Below are 12,977 nucleotides of genomic sequence, written 5' to 3' on the forward strand. Positions count from 1 at the left end.
CCATGATGACACATCCCCGGGATTTCTGCATACGGGTGGCTTTAATAAAACTGTCTCCTCAACGACTGTCAGCCGTGATGGAGAGAAACTTCAGCCCCTGGAATGTCTTCCCTGGTGCCTCTAAAATGAGACGATTCCCAATATATGTTTTCCCATATAGTCAGTTTGTCATCGATTCGATAAGTAGTTTTGCGTACCGGGTAGGAATACATGACGTTTGCTCAGTAGACGATTCCCCTACTTTCCCACTAGGGCTGAATTTTTTGCATTGTGGCATTCTTACAAGGGTATTACAGACGATGATGTATGCACCTTTACCTCGGCAAATGAGAGGGGCACCGTGGTCTATTTGAAGTCAAAAAACCAAAAAAAAAAAAAAGGAAGAAGAACAAATTAAAACCTCAAAGCCGCGTCACAGCTTGATCAAAAATGAAAACCGTGCACAAGAAGGCAAAAAAAATGAATTTGTACCCTTTCAAATTAAATGTGACAACATCGTAAACACTCTTATTCTTCGGCCATTTCAACTTGAGTAAAAATAACAAACAAACTGCGGTTATAAACATAACGAGACAACACATGTTGTAAAACATTTTATGAACTTGACGTTTCGTTTCACAAAAATTTTAACAACGTGCGTTGTCTCGTTATGTTTATAACCGCAGTTTGTTTGTTATTTTTATTAAATGTGACAAATTGGTGACACGTGCATGCATATTGTCAAAATAATCAATAATTTGTTTGGTCGTGGAATCTGCATGATATTCTTCTGTCTTTTGTTTCTGTTAACCGTGAGAAAATTGATGATAATAATAATAATAATAATAATAATAATAATAATAATAATAATAATAATAAAATGATAATAATGATAATAAGATCTCTTCTTTAGACTTGGTGAATTATATGGAGAAGAAGAAGGCACAGTTGCGTAAACTGAAGGCTTGTTACATCAGGAGGAAAAAGCAGGGCGAGGCAAGATCTCTAAATCGCCAATTTACTCAGGATGCAAGGCGGGTTTATGGAGAGTTTAATTTGTTGTGTCATATGGAAGAGGCACGCCCTAGGTACCAGAAGATATCCAGCATTGGTTCCAGAGAGGGGAAATGTTTGAGAATATTGAGGACGCAAGCTCGTTTTGGAGAGAGCTATGAGAAACGCGAGGGTCTGGGAACGAGGGTGCGGCATGGTTACAGGAAATGGAGGATGCTATCGCCAGGAGAGTGCCACCTACCCCTGAGGAGCCCTGGCAGTTTGAGACATCTCAAGGTGTTAGGATTCTCCTCAAGAAGAGAAACTGGATCGCTCCAGGGCCCGACAAGCTCGTAAACTATTGGTGGAAGGGTGCACATGCGCTTCATGATGGAGTCACGCGGGCGTCCTTGGCGATCCCTGAGAGTGAAGAGGAGTACCCTGGATGGTTCACCGAGGGAAAAACAAGCCTCCTACCGAAACTTCTGCAGTGAAAACTAGCGGCCTATGACGTGCTTGAATAACATATACATGTACAAGTGGTTTATATCCTGCATGCAAAGCCCTATGGATAGTCACCTGAAAGAATTCAATCTAATGGAGGGACAACAGAGAGGCGCCAGAGTTGGCTGTAGCGGCACGACAGACAATCTATTGATAGACAGAATGGTGACTCTTGACTGCCACAGGGGTAAGAGAAACCTTAGCATGGCCTGGGTAGTTAGGAAAGCCTATGATTCGGTCGACCATACCTGGTTGGCTAAAGTCATGAGGATTCATCGCTTTCCTAAGTGGTTATGTGGAACGATTAGTCATCTCGCTGCTAGCTGGAATACCAAGATTGTTGCTGTCACGAAGCAGGGACCTGAGATCTCCCGTTCGATCCGGTTTATCAAGGGGTTAACTAGCTTTTGAAGCTTATAGGAACAAAGGTAACCCACCGGCTATATATAGACGATCTTAAGGTGTTCGCATCGTCTAAGGCCAAGCTGAACAGAGTTTTGAGGTCTGCTAGCAGCGCTATGCATGATATGGGCTTACATTGGAACCCCAAGAAATGCAATGTCCTCCATGTCAAGACGAGCAACCAAGTGCAAGATGCGTTGGAGATGAAGCTGGACCAGTCATCAGTGGTTGAGAGCCTCAAGCCAGGGACCAGTTATAAGTTCTTAGGAGTTCAAGAAACAGTGACACAAGATGAAAAGCTGGCTCTTGAGTGTGAAGCCAAGGTGTATCTGAGAAGGTTATCGGTGATTTCGTCTAGTCTTCTGTCAGATATTAACCGAGTAAGAGCCAGCAACCAGTATGCAATGCCAGTCCTAATCTATTTGATATGGACTCAACACTGACTGGCCAATCACAGAATAGGAAGTTATCGACAGAGAAGCTAGAAAGATCATCTGTGAAAACGGTGGGAAGCATCCCTTAAGCTCGACGGCGATAATGTATTTGGCAAGAGAGAAAAGAGGGCGTGGCTTGCACTCGGTTGAGCGCGAATACAAGTTGACCAAGATCAAGGCGGCAATGAACCTATGTCAGAACATGGATCCCTCTTTGAGAACAGTGCAACAGTTCGAAGAGAGGGCGGTAGAGAAGGGACACACTTCGCTGATGAAGGAAGCGCATAAGTTTGCTGAGGAACTGCATGAGCCTGTCTCTGGAGTACCCTCAATCGTCGTGTCGGTATGTGAGCGATCCTGAGACCGAGATTAAAGGGCGAAAGGTGAAAGAACACCTCAAGAAGGCAGATATGGAGAAGCTGAAAATGAAGATAAAAGAGGAGAAGTGGCATGGACGATTCTTACAGGCTAGGTGGCAGGACAGTGAGTTAAATCAGAGTGGATGCTTTGCGTGGTTGCGTGATTGGACCTGTGCTCCTACCCATACCATCGCTGGGGTAATGGAATTGTACAAGCAGCTTACGCCCACGAAGGTGTACACAGTCCACAAAACAGGTGCAGCACAGGGTGACATCACGTGTAGACTGTGTGGAAAAGCTCCTGAAACTCTTGTGCATGTGCTAGCAGGGTGCTCTGCTCTGGCCCAGTCTAAATATCTAGAAAGACACAACGCAGCACTGAAAGTTCTCTTCTTCGAGATGACTAGGGATCTGAGGCTATTTGATTCAGTCCCTCCCTGGTACTCGTGTGCAGTACCCAAACCAGTCTATGAGTCATCTGAGGCATTAGCGTTTTGGGATGTTCCAGTTTATGCGGAACACACCATTGTCAAGGCTAACAGAGTGGACGCTCGATTTGTGGACCACAAGAATAAGAAGGTGTGGGCTGTGGAGATGTCCTGTCCGTGGATAGAGCACCGGCAAAAGAAGTCCGAGGAGAAGACGGTCAAATACTAGCCACTGCGATTTGAGCTAAAGAAACAGTACCCTGGCTATGACGTTGAACAATGTAACATCATCATTGACGTGCTGGGGGGGGGGGGGGGGTGGTGGGTAGTGGTCAAGGGATGTAGACCTGACAATGAGCAAGCTCTTTGGCAGTAGGGGCTATGACCTTTTGAGAAGGATGCAGAAGGCTACCATCTCGAGTTCTCTCAGCATAGTGAGAACTTTCAAAGCTACCGCCAATTGACTTTCCCCGTAGGAATAATATAGGAGCTCGATATAGTTTTAGTTTTAAAGAGCTTTAGATTGTCCGTAAGATTTTTTATATTTTATCGCTAATTTACTTACTCTTTTATTTAATTATTTTTTAATTCAGTAGTTTTCTTTTTATAGTTCCCTCAGATCGCAAAGGTTACACTGCGCGCCCTATGTGATTCTATTTTAGAATCCATACGTTTACCAACTGCAATATAATAACAACATGCGGACAGTCGCTCAGTACATTCTTCCCGAGTTGTTCACCCAAGACCTTTTTAAAGCAGATATGACGATTGGGGAAAGAAGAAATTCTAAATGGCCGCTAGTTGATCAAGTTTTTCCTGGGGCGAATTAGTGAACTTTTTCGCAAGCGAAGAAGATAAACATGGCTTCGAAAGACATTTTCACTGCAGTCTAGTCTTTAGGGGCAACAATTAATACTGATTTTATAGTGAGAAGCTCAGGATAAGAATCCTTGCTGACTTAATCATTTATTTACATTTTGTTACATTAATAAACGAGTTGCTTACAGAAGGTATCGTGCTATTTATAAATTCACTTCAAAAGGTAAAAGAGCGTGCATGTTAAGCTTGGTTAGATCTCCAGCTTTAAGCCTTAGAGCTTTGATAAGGAGCCAGTTATTGGCCATCAAAAAACTGATAAACTCTTGGATTGCGCTCAAAGGCGCTAATGATCCTTACATTCTCAACCTCGTTCCCAGGGTCCTTTCTCTTCCATCTGGGAACGAGGTTGATATATTCTTTGCAAAACTTCGGATTTTCAAAGCATCATTGCTCGGATCGAGATTATCTTTTAGTATCGGGTTCAATTTATCACAGATAGCTCATTATGTAATGCACTTTCAAAACATATGTTCAGTTCTCTATCACTTGGCTGACTGATTAGATAGCGATAAGCGTGCAGCTGGTGCTAATGAGGTAATGAATGAAAACAGAGATTCCCCTGTGTCACGGTATTAATTTCAAAGTTGGACAAAAGAATTAAATCAAGACTTTCCACGAAGTTTTTGAGCAATTTTCTTGATACAATAACTGGAGTTTCTAATAGTATGTTCAAAGTCCAAGTACCTTAATTGATAACAAGCTATTGCGAAGTCATCGTTGATGCATGCAATGTGTACAAGACGTGATCCGATTTTGACCATTGAAAGTAACAGGATGCTAGGTCGTATTCCAGCGTTGGCGTTTGAAACACGCACGAAATGTATCATGTATGCTGCCGCTTCTTCTGCCACCTGCAGGTTGATAAGTAGCTTATTTAGAAGATAATAATTTTCCAACTTCTTACTAAAAATCTTCGAATTTGTTCAAGAATGGATTAAGAGCATTAATTAATGAGCATAGTCTATAATAGCCTGCAACCTTGGAACCATTGCGTTCATAAAATTGTCCCGCGTCGTCGTTCAATGTTGAGAGTCAAAAGATCTACTATCCCAGACGAACGTGAACATACTTTTTTTTCAGAGCAACCTTGAGTCACTGATCTGGAGAAAAGAAAAAAAAACATATGGCACTCGTAACCAAAGTTATGTCTCCCAAATGGTTATTAATGAAGAACGCTAATGATCAGTTAATTTAGAGTTTCCCGTGGCTAAATATATGATGTATGGTTCATTTCATCTTCAGTTAGTATTTAGAAGAAGGAGGAGTTAATTAAAATAGATCAAGCCTTGCCTCATTTAGAACACGTAGATGCAATTTAAAATAAATACTTCCTGATTCCACACAAGTCACTAAATTTGAAGGAAATTTAGAAAGACTAAATTCATTCATGGGAAAAAAATTAGCTTCGTGTTTATGGTTAATCCTAGTAATTAATTTCATCAAAACCCTGACGCCCTGTCTTGTTTGACTTTGGGGCAAACTTGAAGTTTTCTTTTCAAAGTGGATATTTCAAATATCATAACCTGTCACTTCGCGACATAGATCTTAAGGTGGTTTTGATCCCTGTGCTGCAATCGCCACAAAAATAACTGTTAAATTAATGTAGTTTAATAAGCGGTTATGTCTTCTGCGTAAATCCTCAATTCCAGACGGGTTCTCGTTGTTACCGGTCCTGTCATTAAATCATTTCGACCACAATACACTTCCCAGCCACCATGTGCACAATACATCGAAGCATTAAGTCTACAAATACCTATTTTACCTTCAAATGCCACGCATTTACCAGTACTAGTTTAAAATAACTGGTTCCTGGTTAACCCAATTTATTACTACGACTCATGAGTGCGAACATTGCTTACATTACTCATTATCACGAAAAATACTGTAGCTTTGGGTCAGTTTAAACAATATACTGCTTTAATCTAACCCAAAATCATTCAGATAGTCAAAACGTCATATTTATGACCCATTTCCTTCGATTTTTGTTTGTCAGCAGTATGATTTGCGATACTTCAGGTTCAAATGTTCATAAGTTTCTTTTTACGTCTCAAAGTTGTTTAGACTTACGCATAAGCAATTAAGCCACTTCCTTCATATCAGTCTCTTCTAAATTACTCTTTTGATCCATGATGATTTTTTTTATTTTGTTGTTTTTATATTTTTATGACATATCTAAATCGATCTTCAACTCGAAGTCCAACTCGAAGTCTAACTCGAACTCGAACTCGAATGCAAACTCGATGGTTCGGGATTCCCTCTGTCCAAATAACATGATTAATTTTACGTGTGTACTTGACATATTTTTTTGACATAACCCAGAATGGTGTTGTGTGAGTAGTTAGTTCGTCCTTTATGGAGAAATGGAACAAAGTGAAGCTATTGAATCGCGCTTCCACTTCATTTGCCCATTTAAGCAAACTCTTTCTCAAGGACGCACATTTCACTTTTGCATGCTGGTTTGACCTATTGACTCGTAACAACAAAATAAAAAGAGGGCCTCGAGGTCTTTAACAAACCGCAAAACCGCATGCACCAAAAAATCACTCAGAACTGAAAAAAAAAACCTTACTCTTGATCAAAACCGAAATTTGCAACAAAACTATCAAAACCGAGTTTTTAAAACCGCAATCGAACTAATTCATTATTAATTCGTGGAGCACGCGAACTTGAGTCTGTGTCAGGTGGCTAATTATAATTCACACGAAATGTCATCACTGTTGTAGAATGTGCGCACAGCTGACACGCACATTCGCCAATAGCCGGAAACCCCATCACATACCAAAGACAGAAAAACCGCTTGTAATTTTGGCGAAGACCAAATACCAATTAACAAATGCTAAAACTGGAAAAACCGCAAACCGTAAACCGCGACAGGCACTAAAACTCAAAAAAAAAAAAAGAAAGATTCTTTTATTTTATTATTAAACGAAAACGCGATCTAACAAAAGGCCACAATCGGATTCCAAAAAAACGGAAAATGCCAATGCCCCTCCTCAACAAATACTGTTGCATCAGGGGCATTCACTCACGCTCTAACATCTATAATTAAATTTGTGTGCATGCATTTGGTAGATTTCGATCTCAGTTATTTTATGATGAAAACAAGAGGCTACACGTAGCCTATACTCGGGCCTGCAAAAGTACAGTGGTGTATCGTTAATTTAGCACTAAAGGAAAGAAAACAGAGAACTCTGTCCTTCTTACATCGGCCTTACATTGCGATTCTCATGATGTTCGACTGTGTATGTAGTGAATACCCGGACCCAGATTATCTTCATTACAGGTGGCGACAATGACCACTGGACACGAGGTAAAATTTGAGAAAAGCACTTTGTTTTTTACTGATCGATGGTTATTCTTGCTCAGTGTTTGAGAAAGGAAACGCTAATTGAACGGTTTAAGATGAAACTAAAGACACTAAATGACTCATCGAAACATCTTTTGCAGAAAAGAAATGAAAGAGAAACGAAGGTGAGATGTATAAACATCTTTCAAAGATGACCAAACTTTCGTGCATTGATGCACGTAAAAAAACACTTTGTCACGTGCGCGACACGCGAAGATGTGCACTATATCTCAACTCTTGAAAATACTTTCAGAAGTACAAAGTCCCTAGAGGATGGCCATGCCAAATGAAGCCATAGCACGAGAATCAAGTATTTAAAACATACCATTTGTTGTAATTTAAATACTCACAGTAGCATGCACCCATTTGTCAAAATAAATATGTTATTTGCCAGCTGGGAGGCCCGTATAGGCCGCAGGTCGAGGGCAGCTTTTTCAACACCGATATCACATTTTTTTGCTATATGGACAGACCCTTGGTGCTGGTAAATAATTTGTTTTTTTTCTTCTCTCTCTCTCCCATCCTCTATTAAAATCACTTTTAATTGTTGACTCGCACCGCGCTTGATAGCGAATGCAGTATTAAAGCGACTTACAAACTGAACATTTTAAAGAGAAATATTCTTTATTTGAATTATATTTCCAAACCTCTTGTCTAATGAAAAATAACCTCTGTACTTAAACGGAGTCGGTGTCAAAAAAATTGTGTTTCGTTTCCGCAATGGTAAGGGCAGGAGAAAAGATATAATACTGTAGTGTGGATCACTTGCCCTGTCATTAATAAAGTGACCTGCGGACTGCGGACTGCGGACTGCGGATTGAAAAATGAAGACTGAAGGCTGCGAACCGCGGACGGCGTACAAAACACTGTAATAAAGGCACAGAGCAACGAAATGGCGACAGGTTGAAGACATGAATTAAAGTCTGACATAAGAATGGTGGAAATAATATTTCGCGCCATAGTTGTCATGAGTATATTGTCACGAAAATGCAAATGACATAAGTGACATCACCAATTACGTAAATGAACAGAAGTCATCATTGCTTATCCTATATTGCATTCTTAGTTGACTTAATTAAAAGTGAAAATTTATTAGTCAATTATGAAGTTTATTCAGCCGATTTGTTTGAACACAAAAATCTTGCCCAGCAGTTTCCAGCGACGAATCAACCCTACCTAGAATATGGGAACCAGTGAGTAAATGCATTCTTTGCCACTTCAAAGGAAAAAATACACGACTGAGCCTTTATTTCATTTAGCCATATAGAGAAATGCGTCTCATTGCTTGTAATGACTTATGATAACTCTAATTTAGCATTTAGCACAAATTCCATTTCTGTTGGAATATATTCAAACACACTTCACACAAATTGCGTAATTAATTAGCTCATGACACTGCCATATCCTATTAAAAATGATGGTCTTGTTTCGCATTAATAATCATTGAAATTTAGAACTTATAAGGCCCAGATATCTGTACGAATATATTCAAGTATAGTAGGTAAATCCATAGCCTAAAGATAAGATGATAAATAAAAATCTAAAATACACTTACATGGACTCTACTTACGAATGATCTATAAAATGTAATTTAAAAGAGGAAAGTCTTAAGCTTTATTTCAAGTAGAATCAATTACTGTTAAAATAATTAAATTGTCACTTAAATAAAAAAAAAGAAAAACCGCCGCCTCTAAACATGCATGTTCGGGGCTAATGTGCAATGATTAGAAGTAGACACTGTCCTGTTACTCCTTTATTACTAGAGTACCAGCTGCCTCTGTAAGTTAGGCAAAGAATATAAAATCTCGTCACATTCATATTTGATGTCTTTGATGACAGTAAAGTCTAGGACAAGGTAAGGAAAGGCTAGTTTTTATCCCATTGTTAACTTAGACCGTGGCAGCTTTCGCTATCAGTGATTGAGCATTCGCGTTCGCGGCTCATAAGTTATGGGATATTCTTCTAACTTGCGTGGTAAGGTAGGCCGAGAATTAAACTCAGTTGAGTGTTTTAATTAAGAATAAGATATATTCTTATTCGATTTAGATATTACAAATAACAAAGAATACAGTTTGTTTTCTTAAAATATATTGCCATCGTAAGCAATCCACAACAGTCCACAAGCCCAACTGAGGAAAGTTTGCGATCTTTAGTTCCACAATTTGCTGCTTTCAGTGACATAATTAGCGCCAACGATCAAGAATTCTATCATTTAAATTTTAATTTCATCTTGCAGCCATCCCGCAAGAGGTGTAGTATATGCAGCTTTCCACCCTGGACAAAAGCTAACTTCGGTCGCTTCCATAATTAATTGCAAATGTTGAAAGTATGTCGTTGTTAAACGCAGAGCCTTATTTTAAAATAAACTGAACGCCATGACAGCGGATGGTTGAGTTCGAATCTTTAAAACACGGTCTTGATCTCTTTGCTCTGAAGAGAACGATAATCTAAAGGGAGTTCAATGGACTGTCGTAATGAACAGGCCTCCTGGATGAGTGAGCACATGAGCCATTACAATTCAAGTCTCCCAATATGATAACTCATGGAAGGTTCACCGAATAGAAGACAGTCAACAAAGCTTCTGGTACTGAAGGCGTTCAAAACAACAGTAAATTAATGAATTTGACGGTCAATAACTGAACTTTGCAGGCTAAGAACAACTTGAGACATCGAACTTTGATCCATTGCTGTTCGGAAAGTCGTCCTCTGACACCCAAAAAATTGTCCCGAGAGTAGCCCGATAGTCTTGGCGTAAACTGCCACAATCCACCCTCAATTCTGCTCGCCGGCTTTCTTCGATCCGGTCTTGTCTAAGCAGCTGATCATTGTAACCAATCAATTCCAATTTGTTTTGATTTGCGTTAACTTGTTAATTTCAATTTCAGTACAGTGTCCCCGATTAGTGCTCTACAGCGCTAGAAGATTAGACATTTAAATAAAGTTCCTTTCCTTTCCTTTCCAGACTTCGCGGTTACCGTACTCACGATGCTTCATCTGCCCGAGCCTCAGAAATGGTAAATACATCGAAGTTGTTTAGGATAAAAGTATCTTTAACAAGGGAGAGCTCGTCCCCGAAGTTCGAAACTTATAAGAAGATCTAATATTACAGAAGTGATCGAGAATGAAAAGACCCTGATCGTGGATAAAAAGTAAGGGATCAAACTTCGGTAGGCCGAAAATGATGAAACAAAGGAAGCTGTGCTAAACTCTTAAGCGGTAATTCCGCTTACTTAACCAGAGGTTTCTGCAGTTTACATTACGAAAAGCCAAACGCAACAGTTGAGCGAAGAGATGAAAGACCGTATAATCTCTCCCTATGTAATTTAGTCAGTTTCACTTTCATTACATTAATTTACAATTTTATGATAGTAATTGATGAACAAATTTTAAGCCGATATATCTTGTGCTGGAATATTTGAGAACAGTAACTAATGTCTCAGCTTTTTGTGAAGAATTATTTGAGGACATATCATTTATTTACATTATCAACTCCGTTGATAAAACCAAATTTTTGTATACTACTTCCCCACCGACGCAGCACCACAGTTTCGTTAGAAACTGCCCCCTGCTTTGCAGGAGTCGAACTTACGAGCTCCGATTACTAATTCAGATGCTTTAACGCTAAGCTAATGGTCATGTTTGTCGGATGGACGACAACAAACCACAGCATCCGGCTAACAATGCGGCATTCTTGCAAGTGGATTACAGATTATAGTTTTTGATCTCCCAGATGATATACGTATAGTGTCCGGCTAGATCACAATACCGAGACCAACGTTGCCTCTTTGCAAACAGAGCGCAGATTTGAATAAATCAGCTAGAACAGCTTTCCTTTCCTCATAGCTAAGTCAGAACCATAAATAGAACCGGAACCTCTTGAAAAAAAAGCTTCTTTTGTTGTCTCCAAGTATTTGGAGATAGTGAAATTTAATAGTCTGAGAAGCGGTTATAAAAGTCAACTAAGATGATTTGACACAAATTAAGTAGGGTTCAGTCCGCCGTAACACTGGTACTGTCTAACTCCAAAGACGTCAGCAATATGGAAGGCCCTGTACAAGAATCCATGCCATCCTATTCAGACAGTAAATCTACACTGAATCCCCTCCTGATATTCTGCATTTTGTCGTTTTTTGGCAGTTGTTTGGCTATCGTTCTGTTCATACGGAATTATTCCGTTGAACGGCAAGTGAGAGAGCTGGAACTTAAGGCTACGGTAAACTATCCAGCTGGTTATCAAAACACGGCAAACAAAGATAACCCTCCAGGTAAGAGATCACTGAAAGCCCGTTTCTTCGATACTCACGCCAGCTCTGAAGATAGAGTCTAAAGGCCTATATCCTCTTCTCTTTTCCCTCTGTAAATATGGAGCCAGGTAAAACGGCTAGTCTGTGCATTCACGGAATGAGCAAAATCAGTGTTACAAGTACGTTCTACATTTCCATACAATTCTGTTGTAAACGTCTGCGCGCCGGTTGATGATCAGTCGTGAACCCTTCGTTACAAAGCGAATCATATGGACGCAAATCTTAGCGCCTTCTCTATCAAGGGCACTTCAGTTTTATTCAGGTTCATAAGCCCTAACACTTAGCTGATCTGTTACTTCCACGCCTATCACAATAAAGAAGAAACAGACGTCAGTGAAGAGACCGTAAACCAACTTTACAGCTGTACTCCTACTTCTGCCATAAACATGATTTAGAGTACTGTTGCTTTTCTTAGAGTTTGCATTTTCTTACGCATGAAGTGAATGAGAAACAAACGGAGTTGCTGTATACAAAATAAGCAGCCTTTTGTATGAAATGGGGTGCAGGGATGGCGCAGTGGTGAGAGCACTCGTCTCCCACCAATGTGGCCCGGGTTTGATTCCTCGACTCGGCGTCGTATATGGGTTGAGTTTGTTGGTTCTCTACTCTGCACCGAGGGGTTTTCTCCGGGTACTTCGGTTTCCCCTCTCCTCAAAAACCAACATTTGACTTGATTTACTTTCATTGTTAATTTCAATTTACAGTGAAATTTATGCCAGCTAAACACCCCGAGACAGTCAGTCGTTCAATCAATCAACCCATTGATATTCCCTTTGGGATTCCTTTATTTCTTAATAAAAATTAAGCTCATTTTTATGTGTTTAATTTAATCTTAATTGGCTCAATGGCTCAAAGGCCCCTTTGGTGATTATTTATCTTTATTATTATTATTTTTGTTTTATTTAACAAATTCGCCCAGAGGCAGGTAGGCATACAAAAGAACACGAGGTTCCCTACTAGATAAACCCACCTAGCCCTTCCCCCATTAATAGAAACCTTTTCGTATTTATTGAAGCTTTTATTCCCTAAAGCGCAGTGGCGTATAGTTTAAAGTAAAAGTTCACTGCGTAGAGCTTTTGAAGACCACTATTGAGCTTTTTATTAAACTAAAGTAACCATCTTTTAAGGTCGATAAATCGTAACAGTAATTCAACTGACAACCCTGAGGTCGACGGTGCGCTCATTTTATTAGGAGTCGAAACAAAGATGTGACAACCGAGAATCGAACTCGGGACCTGTTACAACAAGGCCGCGCCGCTAACCGAATATGCCCTCCGTGCTCCTTGTCCCTCCGTTTGTGCATCAGCAATAATCTTTCTATGTTCTGAGTAAAAATTTCAATGTGTTTT

General features: G+C 39.9%; 1 long non-coding RNA gene across 3 annotated transcripts in view; it reads right to left on the reverse strand.

The window, feature by feature from the left end:
• The window catches only part of LOC138032312 (uncharacterized), a 96,355-nt gene that overhangs the window by 21,649 nt on the left and 61,729 nt on the right, over positions 1-12,977 (reverse strand). For 2 of the 3 annotated variants that reach the window (XR_011128336.1, XR_011128338.1), the window contains one exon: positions 11,217-11,932. The exons of the other annotated variant lie outside the window; for it this stretch is intronic. This is a non-coding gene — a long non-coding RNA (uncharacterized lncRNA). Of the gene's footprint in view, positions 1-11,216; positions 11,933-12,977 lie in introns of those variants that run through there. 3 annotated transcript variants of the gene reach the window in all.

Source organism: Montipora capricornis, chromosome 14, assembly GCF_036669925.1.
Source record: "Montipora capricornis isolate CH-2021 chromosome 14, ASM3666992v2, whole genome shotgun sequence".
Taxonomy (NCBI): Eukaryota; Metazoa; Cnidaria; class Anthozoa; order Scleractinia; family Acroporidae; genus Montipora; species Montipora capricornis.